This window comes from Meriones unguiculatus, assembly GCF_030254825.1.
Source record: "Meriones unguiculatus strain TT.TT164.6M chromosome 13 unlocalized genomic scaffold, Bangor_MerUng_6.1 Chr13_unordered_Scaffold_41, whole genome shotgun sequence".
NCBI classification, from domain to species: domain Eukaryota; kingdom Metazoa; phylum Chordata; class Mammalia; order Rodentia; family Muridae; genus Meriones; species Meriones unguiculatus.
The window spans coordinates 2,356,152-2,380,645 of NW_026843650.1; the positions used below are offsets into that span (position 1 = coordinate 2,356,152).

The 24,494-nt window shown below is 36.5% G+C and overlaps 1 pseudogene; it reads right to left on the reverse strand.

Moving 5' to 3' along the window:
• Positions 1–18,385, reverse strand: part of LOC132651226 (zinc finger protein 431-like) — a 410,631-nt pseudogene extending 392,246 nt beyond the window's left edge.
• Positions 18,386–24,494: the final 6,109 nt, after the last annotated feature.

The window sequence follows — 24,494 nt, forward strand, 5'->3', positions numbered from 1 at the left end:
TATTTGTAAAAGACTGTATAGCACCACATAATTTCGGGACAAGCTAATCTCACAGAAGACATCCTCCTTAACAATAGTCAGTCCTTTAACCCTCATATTTGAATTATAAAATCACTTCCTCTTAAGGGTGATGATTCCAAATGCCTGGAACTCAGAATCACTTTTTTTCTTTCTTTGCTTCCCAGGTCACATATGGACCATTTGATTCCATGCTTAGTGACAAAGATACATTTGCATTCCTTTATCAGATGTCTACTGAAGACAGAGGTCTAGCCCAAGGGCTGATCTCTTTATTGCTCCACTTTGGCTGGAAGTGGGTGGGGATCATTGTGTCTGATGATCAGAGAGGAAGGGAGTTTCTCTCTGACCTGAAAGTAAAGATGGTAACAGAAGATATCTGTGTGGCTTTTATAGAAAAACTCCCAGATAATTTGAATGTAAATGTAAACTATGATTATTGTTTGCAAAACTTGAAACAACATACTCAAGTAAATGTGAATTTATTCTATGGTGATATAGATGACTTGCTGTTCTGTGTAGACATTAGTATCTTTGTAACCAGAAAGAAGGTGTGGATTTTGGCAAAGCCACACTCGACATACTTAGAGTCTATAATAAATGAAAAGCATATTATGATAAACCTATTCAGTGGAAGCTTATCATTTTTAAAGAAGAGAACTATCCCTGGCTTCAAGCACTTTCTTGAGGCCCTTACACCCTCCCATTACCCAGGAGATGTTTACTTCTCTAAACTCTGGATTGACAAATTTAATTGTTCACCTCCTGCTTCGCAATGTGGAAATTTTAAGCCCTGTCCTTTGAATAGTTCCCTAAAGACTAAGGATAAAATAAATGATATGATGTCTATTTCTGAGCCAAGCTATTCCTTATGGAGTGCAGTACATGCAGTGGCCCATGCCCTACATAAAATGCTATTGAGCAAAATTGAAATGGGATCTAAAGAAGACAGAAACACAGACTGGCTTCTACCATGGCAGGTAAGCCTCACTCATAAGCAGGCGAAGCTTAGAATCTTACATTATTAGTAAGTAATTTGCTGTGGTCAAGCCAATAAAACATTTTCATCTTATAATTTAAAGTACAAGTTAAAATAGAAAAGGGTTTAAGTTTCTCTCCATTTAGTTTGATGTTGACTAGAGGCTTGCTGTATTTTGTCTTTACTATGTTTAGGGATGTGCCTTGTATCCCTGATCTCTCCAAGACTTAGTTAAACATGAATGGGTATTGGATTTTGTCAAATGCCTTTTTGGCATCTAAGAAGATGATCATTTGGTTTTTCTCCTTCAGTTTGTTTATGATTGATTACAGTGATGAATTTCTGTCTATTGAACCTGCATGCCTGGGATGAAGCCTACTTGGTCATGGTGGATGATATCTCTTATGTGTTCTGGGTTTTGGTTTGCAAGTATCTTATTGAGTATTTTTGCATCAATGTTCTTAAGAGAGATAGGTTTTAAGTTCTCTTTTTTTGGGTCTTTGTGAGGTTTTGGTATCAAGGTGACTCTGTCTTCATAGAATGAGTTTGGTAATGTTCATTCTGCTACTATTTTGTGGAATAGTTTGAATAGAATTGGAGTTAGCTCTTTTTTTTACTTTTTTTAATTAATTACACTTTATTTACTTTGTATCCCCCCCTGTAGTTTCCTCCCTCCTCTCCTCCCAATTGTTCCATTCCTTCTCCTTTACCATGCATGCCCCTCCCCAAGTCCACCGATAGGGGAGGACTTCTTTTTCTTCCTTCTGATCCTAGTCTGTTAGGTCTCATCAGGAGTGGCTGCATTGTCTTATTCTGTGGCCTGGTAAAGCTGCTCTCCCCTCAGGGGGAGGTGATCAAAGAGCAGGCTAATCAGTTTGTGTCAGGGACAGGCCCTGTACCCAATACTATGGAAACCACAAGGAGACTGAACTGTCATGGGCTACATCTGTGCAGGGGTTCTGGGTTATCTCTCTGCATGCTACTTGGTCTAACTATCAGTCTTAGGGAAAACCCATGTGCCCAGATTTTTTGGATCTGTTGCTCTTCTTGTGGAGCTCCTTTCCCTTCCAGGTCTTACTAATTGCCACTTCTTTCATAAGATTCCCTGCAATCTCCTCAAAGGTCAGCCATTTGTCTCAGCATCTGCTTTGATAGTTTGTAGGGCAGAGCTTTTCAGAGGCCCTCTGTGGCAGGCTCCTAACTTGTTCCATTTTCTCCTTCTACTGATGTCCATCCTCTTTGCTGTTCTGGATGGGAATTGAACATTTTAGCCAGAGTTCTCCCTCTTGATTACTTTCTTTAGTGTACAGATTTTAGTAGGTTTATCCTATATTATATATCTATATGAGTGAGTATATACCGTGTGTGTCTTTCTGCTTTTAAGATGATCTTTTCCAGTTCCCCCCATTTACCTGCAAATTTCATGATTTCCTTGTTTTTTTACTGCTGAGTATTCCATTGTGTAGATATACCAATATATATATTCTGTGTCCATTCTTCAGTTGAGGGGCATCTGGGTTGTTTCCAGCTTCTGGATATTACAAATAAAGCTGCTACAAATATGGTTGAGCAAATATCCTCATTGTGTACTTGAGCCTCTTTTGGATATATGCCTAGAAGTGGTATGGCTGGATCTTGAGGAAGCGCTATTCCTAATTGTCTGAGAAAGCTCCAGATTGATTTCCAGAGTGGGTATTCAAGTTTACATTCCCAGCAGCAGTGGAGGAGAGTTCCCCTTTCTCCCTGAACTCTCCAGAATGTGCTGTCACTTGAGTTTTAGGTAGTAGTCATTCTGACATATGTAAGGTGAAATCTCAGGATTGTTTTGATTTGCATTTTCCTGAGGGTTAATGACGTTGATCATTTCTTTAAGTATTTCTCTGCCATTCAGTATTCCTCTATCGAGAATTCTCTGTTTAGTTCTGTTTCTCATTTTTTAATTGGATTACTTAATTTGTTTTATTTTAACTTCTTTAGTTCTTTATATATAGTGGATATTAGCCCCCTGTCAGATATAGGGTTGGTGAAGATCCTTTCCCAATCTGTAGGTAGTCATTTTGTTCTGAGGAGAGTGTCCTTTGCTTTACAGAAGCTTTTCAGTTTCATGAGGTCCCATTTATTGATTGTTGCTCTTAGAGCCTGTGCTATTGGTGTTCTGTTCAGGAAGTTGTCTCCTGTGCCAATGAGTTCAAGGCTCTTCCCCACTTCTTATTCTAACAGGTTTAGTGTGTCTGGTTTTATATTGAGGTCTTTGATCCACTTGGACTTTAGTTTTGTGAAAGAAAAATTCTCAACTTCATATGGAATAACAAGAAAACCAGAATTGCTAAAACAATCCTCTACAACGAAAGATCTTCTGGAGATCTCTGACCTCAAGCTGTAATATAGAGCAACAGTAAAAATAAATGCATGGTATTGGCATAGAAACAGAATGGTGGATCAATGGAACAAAATAGAAGACCCAGAAATAAACCTACACACTTATGGACACCTGATCTTTGACAAAGATGTCAAAACCATACAATGGAAAAAAGAAAGCATCTTCAACAAATGGTGCTGTTCTAACTGGATGTCTACATGTAGAAAAATGAAAATAGATGCATACTTATCACCTTGCACACAAACTAGAGTTAGCTCTTTTTAAGGTCTGTTAAAATTCTGCACTGAAACCCTCTGGCCCTGGGCTTTTTTGTAAGGGATACTTTTGAGACTGCTTATATTTGGGGCATATAGGACTATTTAATCTATTTACACAATCTTGATTTAATTTTGATAAATGGAATCTATCAAGAAAATTGTCCATTTAATTTAGATTTTCAAATATTTTGGCATATAGAGTTTTGTAGTAGACCTAATGATTGTTTAGATTTCATCAGTACCTGTCATTATGTCTCCTTTATCATTTCTGATTTTGCTGATTTGGATAGTTTATCTCTGCCTTTTAGTTAGTTTGATTAAGGGTTTGTCTATCTTGCTGATTTTCTCAAAGAACCAGCTCTAGATTTCATTGATTCTTTGAATTGTTTTCTTTGTTTCTAATTCATTGATTACAGCTCTGAGTTTGATTATTTCTAACCATCTATTCCTCTTGGGTGTGTCTGCTTTTTCCCCCCACCCCCAGGGATTTTATGTGTGTCATTAAGTTCTTTGTATGAGATGTCTCAACCTTCTTTCTGTCAGCACTTTATGCTATGAACTTCCTCTAGCACTGCTTTCATTTTGTCCCATAAGATTTTATTACTATTTATCCGTAGTACAACTTGAAGTTAGGGATGTATAACCTCCAAAAGTTATTATACAAAAAAAGTTTTAGCTATTCTGTTTTTCATGTTGTTGTTTCTTTGTTTTTGTTTTGGTGTTCGATATTAAATTGAGAATTGTTCTTTTAAGGTCTTTGAAGCATTGGGTTAGTATTTTGATAGTAATTGCATTGAATCTGTAGATTGCTTTTAGTAGGATGGCCATTTTTACTACGTTAATGCGACCCGTCCATGAGCATGGACAATCTTTTCATATTCTGATATCTTTTTCAGTTTCTTTTTTCAGAGATGTGAAGTTCTTAACATAGAGGTCTTTCTGTTGCTTGGGCAGTTCTACCAAGATATATTATATTATTTCCGGCTGTTGTGAAAGATGCTGTTTCCTAATTTTGTTATCAGCCAATTTATCATTTATAGTCAAGAGGAATACTGAGTTTATGTGTTAATTTTATAGCAGACAGTTTATTGAAGGAGCTTATCACCTTTAGAAGATCTCTGGTAAAATTTTGTGGGTCACTTATATATACTAGTGTATCGTCTGTGAATAGGCATATTTTGACTTCTTCCTTTCCAATTAGGACCCCTTGATCTTTTTTAGTTGTCTTATTGCTCTAGCAAGAACATAAAGTACTACACTAAAAAGATTTGAAGAGAGTGGACAGACTTGTATTGTCCCTAACTTTATTGTAATTACTTTGAGTTTCTCCCTATTGAATTTGATTTTGGCTATCAGCTTGTTGTATATTACCTTTATTATGTTTATGTATGGGCCTTGTATCCCTGATCTTTACAGGACTTTTATCGTGAAGTGGTGCACGGTTTTATCAAAAGCTTTTTTTTGTATCTAATGAGATGAACATGTTTATTTTTTTTTCTTTCAGTGAATTACAGTGATGGATCCTTGCATCCTGCATCTCTGGGATGATACCTATTTGATCATAGTAGATGATGTATTTGATGTGGACTTGGACTGGTTTTACCTGTATCTTACTAAGTAATTTTGCATCAAAGTCCATAAGGGAAATGGGTTTGAACTTTTCTTTCTTTGTTGGATTCTTGTGTGGTTTAGGTACCAGTGTGACTGTGGATTCATAGCATGAGTTTGGCAATGTTTCTTCTGTTTGAGTTTTTCAATACTTTCTGAGGTATTGGTATGAGCTCCTCTTTGAAAGTGGTAGAATTCCATGCTAAAGACATCTGGTTCTTGGATTATTATTATTATTTTGGTTGGAGACTTTTGATGACTGCTTCTATTTTCTTAGGGGTTATAGGACACTTTAACCTGCTTACCTGATCTTGATTTAACTTTAGTAAGTGAAACCTATCAGGAAAATTTTCGATTTCCTTTAGATTTTTGAAACTTGTGGAATTCAGTCTTTTGAAATACTATCTAATGATTCTTTGGAGTTATTCCCCCTTTTCATTTCTGATTTTGTTTATTTGGATACAGTCTCTCTGATTTTTTGTTAGTTTGTGTAGAGGTATGTCTATCTTGTTGATGTTCTCAAAAGAAACAGCTCTTGGTTTTTACTACGATACTGATTTCATCCATGAGTTTGATTATTTCCTGCTGTCAACTCATCTTTGGTGTGTTTACTTCTGTCTGCTCTAGAGCTTTTATAGGTGTTTTTAAGTTGCTACAATGAGAATTCCTTAATTCTTTTTAGGAAGACACTTAATGTTATGAAAGTTCTTCTTAGCACTGCTTTCATTGTGTCCCAGAATGTTGCCCCTTCATTTTCATTGAATTCTTGATAATCTTTAATTTATTTCTTCCCTTACTCAGTGGTCACTGAGTTGTTCAGTTTCCATGAGATTTTTTTAGGTTTTCTCTTGTTTCCATTGTTATTGATATCTAGCTTTAAGCCATGGTGGTCTGATAAGACATAAAAGGTTATTTCAACTTTATTGTACTTTTTGAGGCTCACTCTCTGTCAAAGTCAATGGGCAATTTTGAGAAGCTTCTGTAAGGTGCTGAAAGAAGGTATATTCTTTTTGTCTGGGTGAAAATTCTATAGATGTCTGTTAAATCTATTTGATCCATGCATATGTTAGTTTAATTGTTTCTGTATTTTCTGTCTTCATGACCTGTACTTTGGTGAGTGTGGGGTTTTGAAGTCTCCCTCTATTACTCTGGCTGTATTAGTGTATAATTTAAGCTTCAGCAATGTTACTTTTACAAATGTAGGTGCCCTTGTATTTGGAGCAAAATATTCAAAATTGAGACATCATCTTGGTGGATTTTTTTTCTATCATATGCATCCTTTTGGTATATGTGTCCTCCCATATCTGTTTTGAATAAATTCAGTTGAAAGATTATTTTATTAGATATTAGGATGGCTTCTTTCAACTTGAATCTTGGGTCAGTTTCCTTGAAAAACCTATTTCTATCCCTTCACTCTGAGGTGAGGTCCTCCTTTGTTTTTAAGATTTTTGTATGCAGCAGATTGATAAGTCCTGCTTATGCATCCACTTTGTTAGTCTGTGTTTTTTATTGAGGAACTGTGTCCATAGACGTTGAGTGATACTAATGATTAATGATTGCTAGTGCCTGTTATTTTGATTTTTAAGATTGCAGCAAGTTTTTGTGTTTCTGTTCTTTTGGTTTTGCAGCAGCTGTGTTATTTATTTTCTGTGTTTCTCTGGGTGTTGTTTACTTTCTTTGGTTTGGCTTTTCCTTCTAGTATATTCTGTACAGTTGTAAAGCATAAACACTGGCATTTTCGAGTCCACAGCATGACCTCTCACTTGCTGTGAAGTCACTACAGTCAAATCCTTAGTAAAAATGTACACTGGGTGTCGCCATTTTGGATCCTCTTCAAATCTACATCTTCTAAATGGAAATATTTTTTTCTAGTGCTGGAGAAAGACACAGGACCTTTTTTCAACTAAGGACATGCTACACACTATACTATCTTATATCTCATAGACAATATTTCTACTTGTGTTCAGTAGCTTTTGCATTATTTCTATGGGGAATCATTTTAATCTCACTAAACAACTGGGAAGACAAATAAACAAACTAAGCACTTTCAAAAAGAAAGCCATGTTACAGAGAGGGAAAATGAAATTCTCTTTAAAGTCAGCCAGTAATCTGTGTGGGCCACTCATATCATATGATGTCTCTCTTCAGCTGCATCCATTTCTGAGGAAAATTAAATTTATAAATGCTGCTGGAGATGAAATAAGCTTTGATGAGAACAAGAATATTAGGGAAACGTATGACATACAAAACTTTATTGCATATAGTTTTCGAAATGCATTATTACTTAAAGTGGGAGAGTTTGTCTTCAAGAGTGCACAAGATCAAGGCTTTTTCATCAATGAAGTTCTGATTCAATGGCCAAGCAACTACAAACAGGTCTGGAAAATTTTCAGTATTTAATATGAAGGGAATTATTTGTAAAGAATTATAAAAAATGATTGTGTAATGATTCTTTGAATTTTTAAAATAATTGTGAAATTTTAATTCTTAGCTCTATTGTGACTGTGAGCTTGTGTGTGGCTGTTCATGCACACGACCACATGTGCTTCTTAAGTCCACAGTAAACTGTGGTTATCTTCTTCAGTTACTGTCAACTTTATTTTTATCTGTGTGAAACCCTTACTTTCTGATTTTGTTGAACTCAGTGGCCAGCATTACCTAGGTTCTCTCTCTGTCTTCATGATCATAAAGTTTTGATTACAGGCCTATTTTTTTCTGCACCCAGCTTGTCTTCCATCCTTTCATCATGATCAAATTCACATTTTCCTGCTTATATGGCAAGCATGTTAAATACTAAACATCTCTTTAGTTCTGTTTGATTACTTTAAATCAGAAATGAACCAATATTTTAGAATTACATATATTTATATATACATAAATACACATACAAATGCACACATAAGGTCAGTTAATTCCTTATCTAGAATTAGATGAATTGAATTTGAATGTTTGTGTTTGTTCATAATGCAGTGAATGGATAATTGAGAGCTCATGGTGATATAGTGGTATGTATGAGTGTTTCTATATGTAAACATACACATGCACACAAACTTATGAAATTTTCACATATGTTAATTATACAGGTTAGCTGATGCTCAAGCATTCTTCCATTCACACAACTTATGGTCAAGCATATCAATAATTCCACAATGTTGTGAGCTAGCATAAACAATAAATTATGGATTTGGACACAAGACATTTCTGTAAACAATGCATATGAGCTGTCCAAAATGTGTGTCAGTTACTGAATTCATATTTCAGTGCAAGAGCTGTATGCACTCTTAACAGCTGATCCAGTTATCCAGAAACACATTACTGTTAATATGTACATATTAGACAGAAACTGAATCCAAACCAAGGCAGAAAAGAGGTCTAAGATAGAAATATTCTCTCTCCTACAAAATTTCTAATATATAACAAATTAAAATTGCATTAGAATTTTATTAGTTATGTGATTATCTAAGAATGCAACTGCTGAAATCCCATTTAATGACTACAATAACGTTTGAAAAGAAAGGCAAAGAACAATCACTAGCTTTGGGAGTCAAGGGTAAAAGTCACAGTAACAGATTATAATTCACCAATGGCCAAACCATTTTCATGAGAAAATTAAACTTCTTTTTGCAGCTGAATCAGAGTGCATGGGTGTTACTACAAGACTGGAAATATAAAGGTAGAAACAAGTGTGCCTGGAGGCAAGTATGATTGGATTCTTGTCTTAAAAACAAACTGTTCCAATATTCATACAATAAAATGAGTTCTGGCTGGCTGCATCACAGAAGAGAATATGTTGATGCCCCATACATTTCACACAGGCTAGGTAGTAATGAGTCATGGTTTGGTCACATAAAGGGATGTTGAACATTTAGTATTGAAAAGCATGGTAAGTTTAAATCTCCATTCTACATTCCCACATTAAAACCTCAGAGTTCCTCATAAACAAATACAATTTTCATAGGTTATGTGTATTTAGCCTAAACTATTTTAAACTGATGCTCAATATCATGACCAGTTTTTCTGTGTTGCTTTCAGACTCCTCAATCTGTATGTACACAGAGCTGTGCTCCAGGATTCTGGAAAGTTCTACAAAAAGACAGACCGGTCTGCTGTTTTTCTTGTGCATTTTGTCCAGAGCAGCACATTTCCAACCAGACAGGTAGAAAAATAATACTTTTACTCAAAATGTTTGGGAATGCAGAGGGGGAAAGTTAAGAAGTGACTTTGGTGTCATAATGTAGTGCTGTTCCCTATGTCTCTAACATTCATCCCTTAATCCATTATTAATCATTGCCGAAGCCACATAATGTGTGAAGTTTAGAGTAGCAATTCTCATGCTATTGTGTCATATGCTCCCTACTTTTAAAAACCTGCCTTTTGGTGCATGGAAGGGCCATCTTAGCTCTTGAAGTGTACCAGCTCTTGCAGTGTTCCCCATTAAATATGAGATCTCCAGCTGTCCAGGATCTATTTGTATTTCTGTGTTTAACAAGCCTAATGATTCTTGCCTCAAAGTAACTCCAGGAAAACTACATGTCTGATTGTTTCTGAATGTACAAGAAACTGAACTGCATTTACAACACAGTTGTCATTTTCAGTATCAACAATAGGAAAAAAGCAAGTCTTTGTAAATGAAAACATGGCTGCCTATTTAGGGTTGTGGTCAACTGTGTGATAACATATATAAGTAACATCATATGGAATGAGCAGGTTGCATTGTTATATACAAACACACACACAAAGACACAAACATATTTAATGAGAAAAGGGGCTATGTATTTGAGAGTGAATAAATATAAGGTGGGTCCAGGAGAACGTTTAGAGAAATGAAAAAGAAGAATCATAGTGAGGTAATTATATTATTTTTAAAATGAAAATTTTTACAAGAAAATAAAAAGTCAGAAGGAAAATACATTAATATAATGGTGAGAATCTACTATTTATTCTATTATAAAGGCCAATCCTTAGACAACCATAATACAAACAGAATTTTTATGTATTATTAGAAATGATCAAATGTTGAAAATTAAATATTCTTTATATTCTAAGATCTAATGCTATCATAGGTTAAATTCCTTGCAGAGTGACACATGACTTCAATTCCTATGTTAAAAAGATATGGAGAGAGCAGAGAGCCTTGCCTTATCCCTGATTTCAGTGACATAATGAAGTTTACAAAGGTCATGAATCAAATACCTAATAGAAGTCCTCAGTTGGGATTGAGTTTCTATCTGTTTAGGTTAATGTTGGCTATAGGGTTGCTGTATATTGACTTTACTATGTTTAGGTTGTGCTTTGTGACCCTGATCTCTCCAAAATTTTATACATGAACAAGCATTGGATTTTTGGAATCTATGGAAATGATCATGGAATTCTTTTCCTTCTGTGTGTTTATGTGGTGGATTAAATTGATGGATTTCTATAGACTGAACCAATCCTGCATGCCTGGGATAAAGCTTATTTGACAGTAGTGGATGAGATCTTTTATGTGTTCTAGTATTTGTTTTGAGAGTATTTTACTGAGTTTTTTGTGTCATTGTTCATGACGGAAATTGGTCTGAAATTCATGTCTTTCTTGGTTCTTGACTGTGACATGACTGCATCTTCATCGAATTAATTTGTTAATGTTCCTTCTATTTCTATTTTGTGGGATTGTTTGAAGACTATTTGTATTTACTCTTCTTTGAAGTCTAGTCGAATTCTGAGCTGAAACCATCTGGCCCTGGGCTTTTTTGGATAGGGACTTTTGATGACTTCCGCTATTTCCTTGGGGAAGATAGGATGTTTTATTTACCTGATCTTGATCTAACTTTGCTAAGTGGAATCTACCATGGAAACTGTCCATTTTATATAGATATTAAGTTTTTGTGATGTATAGACTTTTGAAGTAAGACCTAATGATTCCTTCGATTTCCACGATTTCTGTCCTTCTATCACCCTTTTCCTTTTTTATTTTGTTCATTTGGATAGTGTCTTTCTCCCTTTTAGTTACTTTGGCTAAGAGTTTGTCTCTCTGGTTGATATTCTCAAAGAATCAGCTCTTGGTTTCAATGATTCTTTGAATCATTTCATTTCTAGTATATTGATTTCAGCACTGAATTTGATTATTTCCAGCCCTCTATTCCTCTTGGCCCTGTCTACATCTTGTTGTATTATTCATGGTCTTTCAGTCATGTTATTAGATTGCTTGTATGAGATGTCTCAAATTCCTATATGAAGGCACTTAGTGCTATGAATTTTCCTCTTATCACTGCTTTCATTGTATCCCATATATTTGGGCGTGTTATGCCTTAATTTTCATTGAATTCTAGGACATCTTTAATTACTTTTTTATTTCTTCTATGACACCTGTTATTGAGTAGAATTGTTCAGGTTCCATGTGTATGTGTAGGCATTTTGCTCTTTCTGTCATTGTTGAGGTCCAGATTTAGAATGGTCCAGATTTACATGGTTCTGTAATTGGATCCAAGGGATTATTTCAGTCTTATTGTATGTGTTAAGACTTGTTTTTTGCCTGAATATATGTTCAATTTTGGAGAAAGTTCCTTGATTTGCAGAGAAGAAGACATATTTGTGTCTGGGTGACCATTTTTGAGGACTTCTATTAGGTATTTGATTCATGACCTATATAAGCTTCATTATTTCACTGTTTAGCTTCTGTGACAATGATCTGTCACTTGGTGAGAGTGAGGTGATGAAGTTTACCATTATTCATTATTACTGTGTTGGGACTAATATGTGGTTGAAGTTTTTTTTTTTTCAATGCAGTTTATTCAGGAACCTTGAACAATCCTCGGACCCTGGGGAAAGCCAATCCCCAGCTTAAATAGCCTCTGGGTAGCCAACCCAGGCGTGCCACGTGTACAATGCAGATAGGTCCACATACATGGAAGCAAGACAGATCCTCAGCCTTAGCCAAATGTGGAATTGTTCGTGACAGAGAGCACTCACCATCGGGAAGGTGGAAGGCAGAAACCAGCTCCATCTTTAAGGCATAGCATTCCACAGCTCTCTACAGTTCCCCCTTTTTGTTTTAGACGCATCAGGCAAGAGTAGAGGTCTGATCTCTGATATTAGAAATAAATAGGGACTTTGTACTGATGTTCATTTAGGTGTCATCCACCCAAAGAGCATCAGACCCGACCGATACCTTTTTCTCAGAGGCGGGACCTGGGGAATCAACCCACATGCAATCAGACATGCTCTTCTCTGGGTCCAAAGCGGCTGACCCTGAGTGCAGTGCTTAGCCTCGCATCCTGAGCGTATCATTTTAGCTTTTTATGGTATCCAACCATGCTTGGGGAGAATGTCCTGCTTCAATGGCTGTAAAGGCCTGAATGATCATGGCTGCATTACACTGTTGTGAGACTCTAATCTTGCATATATACCATAGGCAAACCAAGGAGACCAACACCAGAAGGCCTGCTAACGCTCCCATGCCCGCCCATTCCTTCAGATGATTCATGGCTGCAGCAATCCATGATGATAATCCTGTGGCTAGTCCTGCGTCCACTCTGGTAGAATTTACTGTGACAATGGCCACTCTCAGCTGCTCCATCGTAGTATCGAATTCTCCAGTCCAATTACCTAAAATATAGCTCGACAATTGTTTAGACAGATTTGCAGCACAGGAAAAATTCTCATGTTGTATGCTAGTGACACAAAGTCCAGCATACGTTCATTGACAGCCAGGTTGAGCGATTTGCCAGAGGGTATCAATTTGCTCCTGCACGAGGTCAATCCTCTGATTGAACACCATCAAGCTTCCTTTTAGTTGAGCATTAATTCCTTTATGTACAACTAAGGCATGAGCTACATTGGCTAAATGATTATTCAGGGTCTGAGCAGTCTGCACAGTATGACTCATGGCTAATGCCCTGGTGGTAGCTCCAACAGCCGTCAATGAGATGGTAGGCCACAGTAGAGGACAATACAGCCACTTTTGATGTGAACTGACAGACTAAGATCAGAAAGGAGAGGAGAACCTCCCCTATTAGTGGACTTGGGGAGTGGCATGCAAGCAGAGGGAGGAGGGAGGGTGGGATTGGGAGGAGAGGAGGGAGGGGCTTATGGGGGGATGCAGAATGAATAAAGTGTAATTGATGAAAAATTTAAGAAAAAAGGGAAAAATAATTTAAGAACCTTAAATGACTTTCAAAATTGGAGGAAAACATGGAGTTAGTCAATTGGCATGGAGCATGTCTCGCCCCTGGGGGCAATGGTCTCCTGAACCTACTCAGACCTCGGGCACCACCACTGATAGTTCTAGAACTGACGCAGGATGTTCCAACGAGGGGTTAAGGCTTCTCATAATATTTCCTATAAGCCCACACCTGTTTGTCTATATCCCCCAGATAGAGCCAAGTAATTGTGGTAATGATACTTGCTTTTTTGCCCAATGCTGGAATGCTAGTAAATTTAGGTATGCCCTGGTTACTCGCATGCCTCACTGGGTACCTGTGCCCATTGATGCCCCTCACGCTATGACTCTCTTCAGACAGAAAAGGGATCTTGGAACTACAGCCACCATTGAAGGGTCTTTTGAAATTGAAAACTTATAGGCCTTTTGTCCATATGTGCTTTCAGTTGGAAACAAAATAAGGATGGATGTCATAATGCATGAATACATTGTTGACACTTGTTAGAATTTTTCTCCCAAATAATTTCCTGTAACTGAATTCAAGGTGGCAGGTCAAAGATCTTAACAAATCTTTTATCCTAATAAATTTTCTTCAGAATGAGTTCTTTCAGGTTTTCAAGGACTACTGTGATATGCAAAGGCTTTGAGATGCAGCGCACAGATTAAAGATTTTACTCTTCTATAATGGTACCGTGAAGTACAAAACTTTACCTTACTGACTACATTCATGGGGATTCTCTGCAGCATGACTTTTTCTCATGATTTCAAAGACAACTCCATGAAAAGGATTTACCACATTGCTTATTCATAGGGTTTCACTGCAGTATGTGTTCTTTTATGTATTTGGAAATAACTGTATTAAGAGAAGGCTTGTTCACATTGAAAATATATGTAAGATTTCTCTCTATTATCTGTTCATTCATATACTTGAAGATGACTGACATGCAAAACATGTAAAAGCAATTTGCATGTGGGAATAATGCAAAAGCAATTTGCCGTAAGTATTTCCTTTTAGAGACCAGCCTCCATTGATTTATAGGGTGAATATAAGTTCATAGTCCCTAGGAAAGGAATAGACTTCACAATAGCTGACCAGATTTCAATACTCAACTTTTGTTCCCCAGTACATGACTGTTCCATACCAACAAGTTTCTGTGCACCTAACATAACGACTGACCCAAACACAGATTCTTTCCTAAGACATAATACCTTTTCCTAACCACAAAAGAACAAACGGATATGATAGTTTTGACAGTAACACCTACAGTTTGCATCAGGTGACTTCCCCAATGACATAAACAATTACCATATGCCTAAACCACGACTGATGGAAATAATTCATTTGTAAAATGGTAAAGATGTTTATGATTTTCAAGCTCAGAACCTCTGAAACTTTCTGGCTCATTGGATGGGTAGGCATCACAGTTCCACATTATGTGGTCCCTAATCAAACAGAATGACAATAAAATTTTTTTCATCTGTATTGACCTGTTTGAGTTGTATCAGATTCAGTGGACAGAAGAACACTAAAGCCTTACCATATTGATTATATTCAGATTTTCTCTCCATTGTGACACTTTAATGATGAAACTTTTATGATGATGTAGAATATAGATATGTGCAAAGATCTCCCATTTTAACACATTCATAATTTTTCTCCCTGTATGTATTCTTTCATGATGATGATTATACAAATGTGGAGTAGCCTCACCATGTAAATACATTCATAGTCTTTCTTTCCAGTATGAATTCTTTCATGATGTTGAAGATGATTGTGAGCAGCACGTTTTTATTAGGAGATGACAGTTATGTGAAAAGGCTTTACCACATAGGTAACATTAATAAGGTTTCTCTCAAGTGTGAGCTCTTTTATGTATTAGGAGATGACTTACATACAAAGGCTTTCACACATTGATTACATCCCTAAGAGTTCTCTCCAGTGTTAGTCCTTTTTTGTATTAGGAGACTACTGTTACATGCAATGGCTTCACAAACTTAGTTACATTCATAAGGTTTCTCTCTAGAATGTGTTCTTTATGTCATAGGAGATTACTATTATGGCAAAATGCTTTATCACATTGGTTACATTCATAAAGTTTCTATCCGGTATTCTTCTTCTATTTACATAGAGATTATTAAGGCATGCAAACTTTTTCACACGTTGGTTCTATTCATAGTGTTTCACTCCAATAAGTGTTCTTCAAGATAAGTCTTACATGAAAAGACTTCATGACATTAGCTATATTCATAAGGATTTTCTGAAACATAGATTTTTATGTCTTCGGAGAACACTGTTATCTGCAAAGGCTTTACCGCACTGGTTACATTCAAAAGGTTTCTCTCCAGTGTGAGTTCTTTTATGTACTAGGAGTTTACTGTTCTGTGAAAAGGCTTTATGACATTGGTTACATTCATAAGGTTTCTCTCCAGTGTGAGTTCTTTTATGAACAATGAGATTACTGTTCTTTGCAAAGGCTTTCCCACATTGGTTACATTCATAAGGTTTCTCTCCAGTGTGAGTTCTTTTATGTTTTTGGAGACTACTGTTAATGGAAAAGGCTTTACCACATTGGTTACATTCATAAGGATTCTCTCCAGTGTGAGTTCTTTTATGTATTAGGAGATGACTGCTCTGTGCGAAGGCTTTACTACATTGGTTACATTCATAAGGTTTCTCTCCAGTGTGAGTTCTTTTATGTATTAGGAGATGACTGCTCTGTGGGAAGGCTTTACCACATTGGTTACATTCATAAGGTTTCTCTCCAGTGTGAGTTCTTTTATGTATTAGGAGACTACTGTTACATGCAAAGGCTTTACCACAATGGATACATTCATAAGGTTTTTCTCCAGTATGAGTTCTTTTATGTACTCGGAGACTACTGTTATCTGCAAAGGCTTTACCACATTGGTTACATTCATAAGGTTTTTCTCCAGTGTGAGTTCTTTTATGTCGCAGGAGCTTACTGTTAAATGCAAAGGCTTTACGACATTGGTTACATTCATAATGTTTCTCTCCAGTGTGAATTCTTTCATGTATTAGGAGATGGCTGTTACGTACAAAGGCTTTACCACATTGGTTACATTCATAAGGTTTTTCTTCAGTGTGAGTTGCTCCTTTATGTCTTTTGAGACCACTGTTAGATGCATAGGCTTTACCACATCGGTTATATTCATTAGGTTTCTCTCCTATATGTATACTTTTATGCCTTAGGATATGACTTTTATGTGCAAAGGCATTACCATATTGGCTACATTCATAGTGATCCACACCAGTATGCATACTTTTACATGTGTGGGGACTACTGTGATGTGCAAAGCCTTCATCTTGAGTATCTTCAGGGAGTTTGTCTGCACAATGATTGTTTTCATACCTGCAAATATAATTGGCACATATGACATCTTTTCTACATTCATTACACTAATGGATGTTTTTGCCACATGACTTAATCTTGCAGTTTGAATTAAAGGTAAAGAAGAATTACATTTGAGTTTTCATCATTATTTTTATATTCACGGTGTTCTCCTCTACTAGTTCTTTTGCTGAGCCAGCAATCAGCTAAATAGTGATGAAATCATAGTATTGTTAGTTCTATGGCTGATCACCTGTTGTATATTTTGTAAACATTTGTCCTTCCTTACTTATCTATTGGAAATAATAATGAGCTAACAAGTGATAGCACGGCGCAAAATGCAGGACAGAACTCCTGAGTGAGAGAGGGTTGCTGCAAAGGAGAAAGCAAATGACACACCATTCACCAGCATGACAGTGAGGTTAACAGATGGACATGACCATGAACAAAGAAGTAGAGCTGGCCATGCATCTGGACACTGTGCTAGGTTTGTTTTAGGGAAAAAAAGGGTTCAGAATCTTCCCAGTAAATTGCCTAAGCTTTAAAAAGCCTTAGCATCATTATTTGTACTGCTGGAAGCTCTAAATAGCCCATATAAAGCATAATAGGTATCAATTTTTAAACATCTACTCAAAATGGGGACTACTATACCTTTTAGTTGTTCTGGGTGGTACATTGTTTCTTTCACTATACATATTTTAAAATGACTTGTACTCATTGGGATATATGATATAACTATTAAAAGAATAATAGTAAATGACATGGTTCCATGAGGCATTCACACATTTGATTTTTGTTCATCACAGACATGTGCTATAGGGATTATGGTTTTTCCACAACAACATTTGTGACTCTAAAAAAACTGCCCTTCTCACAAAACTTAGCAACATTACTACAAGTATATGAGTAACCCCATTTTACTATGGGATGAGTTGATTAGTATAACGTTTTGGATATATTTTCATCACCTATTTACTGTGAATACATTTGGAAATATCTGAGTTGTAGGAGACTAAACAAATTGCAGTTTTACCTCAGCGCTAATGAGTAAACAATTTAAACATTGATATTGCGTAAGTATGATTTCCTTGCATTCTTTCTTAGAGGAGTGCCTTGCAAACACACATCAAATACCTAACATGGAGGTACATGGTTTAGTAACAAGTTAGTCATCATCAGTAAATACACTTAAAACCATTCATTTACACTGTCCCTTCTCTTTCAAACTTCCAGAACATACTAAAATTTTCTCAGAACCATATTTATATCAGCTTACAATGAAAATTACCTTGCATGTCTTCTAGAATTTGGACAATGCTCTTCTATATTATGACTTTCCCAATTGTAGCCTAAAATATAGTAACAGAAAATGTATGCTTTATTATTGGAAATAATACAAAGTTTAAGTCTTGATCTATGGTCAATCAAAGATCCATTCATCTCATTCTTCCTCATCCTCAAGAGAAATTACAGAAGCACATCAATAATGAATAGTGTTTCCCCATATTTTAAGAAGTAAAGAAAATTCATTGCCCTACCTATTGCAGTGAGGTTCCTGTAGGTCTCCAGCATCACATCTTTGTAGAGATTCCTCTGGGAAGGATCCAGCAAAGCCCACTCTTCTCGAGTGAAATTCACATGCACATCATTGTAGGTCAATATACTCTAAAATATCCACACACATGTACAACAGAAAGCATGATACTTAGAATACTGGAAATGTATCCTTCATTTACAATATTTTCAATGTATTCTGATGGTTCTTCTACTTAGTTTCTGACACACAAGTTGTAATGTAATCACCAACTCTTTTTAGGAGTAAACTCAGTAGTGAGGTTCACCTCTCTAATTTCTGCATCCTTTTTATAGGTTATAGCCTTGCAGGAGAAATGTCAAATAACAGATATATATATATAGAGAGAGAGAGAGAGTAAACAGTCAACAGTACTGAGCCCACATGATAGAAATAGTATACACGATTCCTGACTCTCATAAGAATGGGCAGGCTGGGTGTATTTTCTGATGACTTTAATTCCAAAATCACTCAGGAAACAGAGGCTGGTGTATTTTATAGAGCTGGATGGTAGACTGCTCTTTGCAATAAGTTTCAGGACACTCGGGAGTACATAATAAGATCCTGAATAATATACAAAAATTAATCCAACAAGATAAAAAAAACTTAAAGTTCTTTCTTAAGTTTCTACAGAGTTATATATTCATTTGAGTTCTGAATAAATATCTAGAAACCTGAAGTACCTCATTTTAAACTGTAATATTAATGTGATCTTTTTAAAATGAAATGTTTGTTTGAACAATTACAAAAGGAAAGTGAAAACGTTAGCAATTTAAATGTTGATCAGAAATAGGCAACATGAGGGACAGAGGTATGCCTCAGTGGTTAAGAACACTATCTCTTCTTCCAGAAGACCTGGGTTAAATTCCCAACACCCACATGACAGCTCATAGCTGTCTGAAACACAAATATGTTCAATAAAATACTTGCAAAACAAATCTAAGCACATATCAAAGATATACATGATGAACAAATTGGCTTAATCTCATGGATACAGGGATGGTTCAACATATGAAAATACATCACTGTAATCAACCATATAAAAAACTGAAAGATCAAGATCACATGATCAACTCATTAAATGAGAAAAAGCCTTTGACAAAATCTAACACTCCTTCATGTTAAAAGACTTTGAGAAATCAGGCATATAAGGAATCGGGTACATACTTACCATAATAAAGGCAATAAAAAGCAAGGTGAGGGCTAACATCAAATTATATGGAGAGAAACTTAAAGAAATTTCACTCATATGAGGTACAGGACAAGGATACCTCCCCTCTCCATATCTCTTCAATATACTCCTTAAGTCCTAGTAAAGCAATAAGACCACTGAAGGTTATCAAGGAGATACAAATTGGAAAGGAAAAATTCAAAGTATCATTATTCACAGATGATTTACTAGTATATGTAAACTAGGTGACTAAAGACATTCTACAAAAGAATTCCTACAGTTGATATACACTTTACACAAAATGGCTGGGAACACAACTAACTAAAAATTTCATTAGTCCTTTTGTATACAAATGAAAAATGGCTGGAGAATGAAATTTGTAGAAAAAAAAAAAACAAAACACCCTGAACAGTAGCTACAAACAACATGAAGTGAAAGACCTCTATGACTAGAATTTGAAATCTTTAAAGAAAGAAACTGAAGAAAATATCAAAAGATGGAAAGATCTCCCAAACTCATGGATATATAGGATTAACATAGAAAAACAGCATTCTTTTTTAAATATTTAATTAATTACAATTTATTCCCTTTGTATCCCCCCTGTAGCGCACATCCTTCTCCCCTCCCAAACTCTCCCTTTATTCCCTTTCTCTAAAACAGCATTCTTAAAATATGGAGTCTCCAGGTTCAATCCATTTCCCAACAACATTCCAACATAATTCTTTTCAAACCTTGAAAGAGCAAACATTAACTTCCAATGGAAAAATAAAATACTCTTGATAGCAGAAAACCCTGTCCAATTGGAATAAGAACACAGAAATAAAACCACACTCCTATTGGAACTTTACTTTCAACAAAGAAGCTAAAATCATACAATGGAAAAAAGACAGTATCTTCAACAAATGGCAGTGCTTTAACTAGATGTCTGCATGTAGAAAAATAAAAATAGACCCTTTGTATCACCCCGCAGAAACTCAAGTCCAAGGGATCAAAGAGCTTAACATAAAACCAGAAACTCTAAATCATTTATAAGACAAGGTGTAGAAAAGTGTAAACTCATTAACACAGGAGAACAACAGCACAGGGTCGGAGATCAACAATTAATAAACGGGATCTCAAGAAACTGAAAAGCTTCTATAAGTCAAAGGACACTATCAATAGAACAAAACACCAGTCAACAGATTGAGAAAATATCCACAACAACCCTACATCAGACAGAAAGGTAATATCCCAAATATGCAAAGAACATAAGAAATTAAACATCAACAAATCAAATAATCCAATTTAAAAATGTGGTTCAGAGATAAACTGCAAATTCAAACAAAGGAATCTCAAATGGCTGAGAAACACTTAAAGAAATGATCAAAGTCCTTAGCCATCAGACAAATGTAAATCAAAACAATTCTAAGATTCCATCTTATACCATGCAAATGGCTAAGATAAAAAACCCAAGTGACAACACATTCTGTTGAGGATGTGGAGAAAAGGGAACTTTCCTCCAGGGCTGATGGGAGTGAAAACTTGTACAACTTCCCTGGTAATCAAACTGCTGCATTCAAGAAAATTGGGAATAGTTCTACCTCAATACCCATCTATACCACTCCAGGGAATACATCCAAAAGATGTTCCATTATAGAACAAGGACATTTGTTTTACTATGTTCATAGCTGTTTTATTCATAACAGCCAGAAAGTGAAGAATGGATAAAGAACTTCTAGTACATTTATAGTTGGACTACTCCTCAGTTATTAAAAATAAGAAATCATGGAAATTGCAGGCAAATGGATTGCACTAGAAAAGATCATCATGTGAGAGAGGTAACCCAGACACAGAAGAAACACATTGCTAATAAGTGACTATTAGACCTATAGTACAGGATTAGCATACTACAATCCACACACCCAAAGAAGCTAAGTAACAAGAAGGGTGCATGGGAGGTTGCCAGATGTCACTCAGAATAGAAAACAAAACAGACAGCAGAAGTGGATGAAGAGAAGGAACAGGGTAGAAGTTGGAATGGGGAGGGAAACAAATGTGAGTATCAGATGTGGGGAGAATTGGAGGAGGAGGTGAGAAGGCTGAGAACAAGAAGGGAAACTGAGGTGGTTTCTCTTTGGCGTCATTTGACAGGGAAGGTTCCTGAGAGGACCTGGGTGTAACTGGGTGTGACCTGGGTGTGACTCTAGCTGAGACTCCAAACGGAGTTATAGGGGAAAAGAGACATGGAAAATGACGTTACCACCTCTTAGCCAGACAGGACTAGTGGAGAGAGGGAACAACGACTCAACCACAAAACACACAATCCAAAAATTACCTTGCCTATAAGAAGCTTATGGATAATGACAGAACAAAGACTGAGGGAAAGTCCAACCAATAATTGGGCCAACCTGAGTTCCACCTTATACTACAAAGCGAGCAAAACTGTAAATGTTGCTTTGCTGAACATCTAGAAAAGAGCCTAAACATGTCTGTTATCTCAGAGGCTCCACCCAGCAGCCAATGGAAACAGATGCTGGAACTTGTACCTAAGCATGGGGTGGATCTCTGGGGGTCTTATGGAAGTACTGGGGGAAAAATGGAAGAACCTGGAAGGGATAGTAAGCCACAAGAAGACTAACAGAGACAAGTAAACCAGACCCGTGGGGGGGGGGTACAGAAAATGAGGCATCAACTAAGGAGCATGCATTTTCTGGATCTGGGACTCTTGAACTTATCTGTACTATGGGTGGCTTGGTACATGTGGGTTGGGTGGTAAGTGGAGAGGCTTGTTTGTAATATGAACTCTACTGCCTGCTTTTAGATCCTCTCCCCATCAGGCATGCCTAGACTGGCCTTAGTGGATGAGGATATGCTCAGTCCTGATGTGACTTGATGTGCTGCAATGGGGTGATACAGGGAGACTAGGGCTTCATTTTTTCTGGGAGGGGAGGGAGAAGGGTGAGGGTGAGCTGAGGGCAAAGGAAGGAGGGATCACCCTTTGGATGTAAGTCAAAAAACAAACTAATTTCTTTAAAAAATTTAATACGCTCAGAGAGAGAAACAGTGGGATTGAGAGGGGATAGGGAGGGGGTGTATGTGGGACATGAAATAAACATAATAAATAAAAGTGAAAAAAGAGAATAATAGTAATACATTCTTTGAAATATCCAGAGGGAAAACTGGCAACATGACATTGACCATCAAATTAGAATGGTCAAAACAAACCCCCAAAACCATCATCAAATCTTCATATATCTGTCATAGTCTAAGAACACAGCCATATTATACATATATAACATGCTTTTTTTGATATAAATCTCATTGTTGTGGCATTATATAGAACCTGTAGAAAGTTGTCTTACAAGGCAGAACTTCAGCATGATGTACCATATAGTAACAAATGAGACCATAAAGAAGCATGTAACTTCCAACAATACATACATACATACATACATACATACATACATACTATTAAGCATTTTAATATTAACATTGGTAAAATATGTTGACAGAACGAATTGGGAGTACATCTTCCATCCTTGTTTGGTCCTCTCTGATCAGATTCCATCAATTTGGAATCCTAGGATAGAATCTCAAGTTTCAAGTAAACTTAGGCAAAAAAAAAAAACATAGCAAATATTGTTTCCTGCCTTGATCTCGTTTCTTCATAGTCTCATGCTCAGCTAGCTTTCTTATCCAGCCTAGAGCCACTTGCTCAGAGATACTGTCACCCACAATTGAAGAGTGTCTATAAAATCATGTCAACACAATCTTTCACTTACATAAAAACCAGCCATTTTCTCATTACTTCATTTATTTTTTCACTTTAGAATCTGCTTGCAGCTCTGTACCTCCTCTTTTCCTGGTATCATCCTCCCCCCTTCTACCCGTACTCCTCTTCTCTTCTTCTCAGTGAAGGGGAGTCTCCCCATATCAACTATCCTCAACACACCAAGTTACATATGAATTAAGTGCATCTTCATCCACTGAGGCCAGACAAGGCAGCTCAGCTATGGCAAAGTGAATCATAAAAAGGCAACTGTGTCAATGTGACAGACAGCCCCCATTTCAAATGCTAGGTGACCGACATGAAGACAAAAGTGTCCATCAGTTAGATATGTGTAGGGTGCCTAGGTCTAGCACCTGCATGCTCTTTGGGTGCTGGCAACCAGCATTCTATGATGGCATGCTACTAACTGAATTTACCATGCGAAAAATATAACTCAGAATTCTCAGCAGGATTATGAAGATGTATTACACACAGAGACAAAATATGACTTCTGTACTTACTTTATGACCACAACAATGAAAACTGAGTACAATTTTTGTGAAAGAATAAAGCAAAAATACCGAAAACATAAACCGAAAAATATAGTCAAGTTTTCATTAAGATACCTGAGGAAACTCAACCAAGAAAAATGTGAAGTAGACCAATGCTACCTATGATTATATACATATAGAAATTAAATAAACAGAAACATCACAACACCCACAAAAATAACTCAAAATGATCCTTACACTGTTCATATTACCTTCTAGAAACAACTAATCTTTTTTTAAGTCCCCCTGCTCTAGACCTCTCTCTGTAAATGGAGGTTACCAGAAAGGTGGGCTATGGAGCTGTAGGTCCCCCTAGTGATTGAAGGCAAACCCAGTCTTACTGATTCCCATAAACAAAACAATGTTAAATATTAATTTTATGTCTCCTTCTTGCCACATCTATTCCAGCACAAAACGTGAAATCGGTCCTATGTACCTGAGTAACACCATGTACACTTGAGACACCTCTGCAGCTCAGAAACTCCTTTTAACCCTGGATTTGAGTTCCTTAAGCCACATCATCATGGCTGCTGTCATTAGAAAGGTAAAAGGATGCTAATAAAATACTTCAGAAGTTTCACCCACATTTCTTCCTTGACACCATTTTGTAACCTATGTGTAAAATTGAAATATTTTTCACAAAAAAAATTGAATTAGGAAACAATGTTTAAAACTTCCAGAAATCCAACCTTCATTTTTTCCAAACTGTCTTCTACTGCACA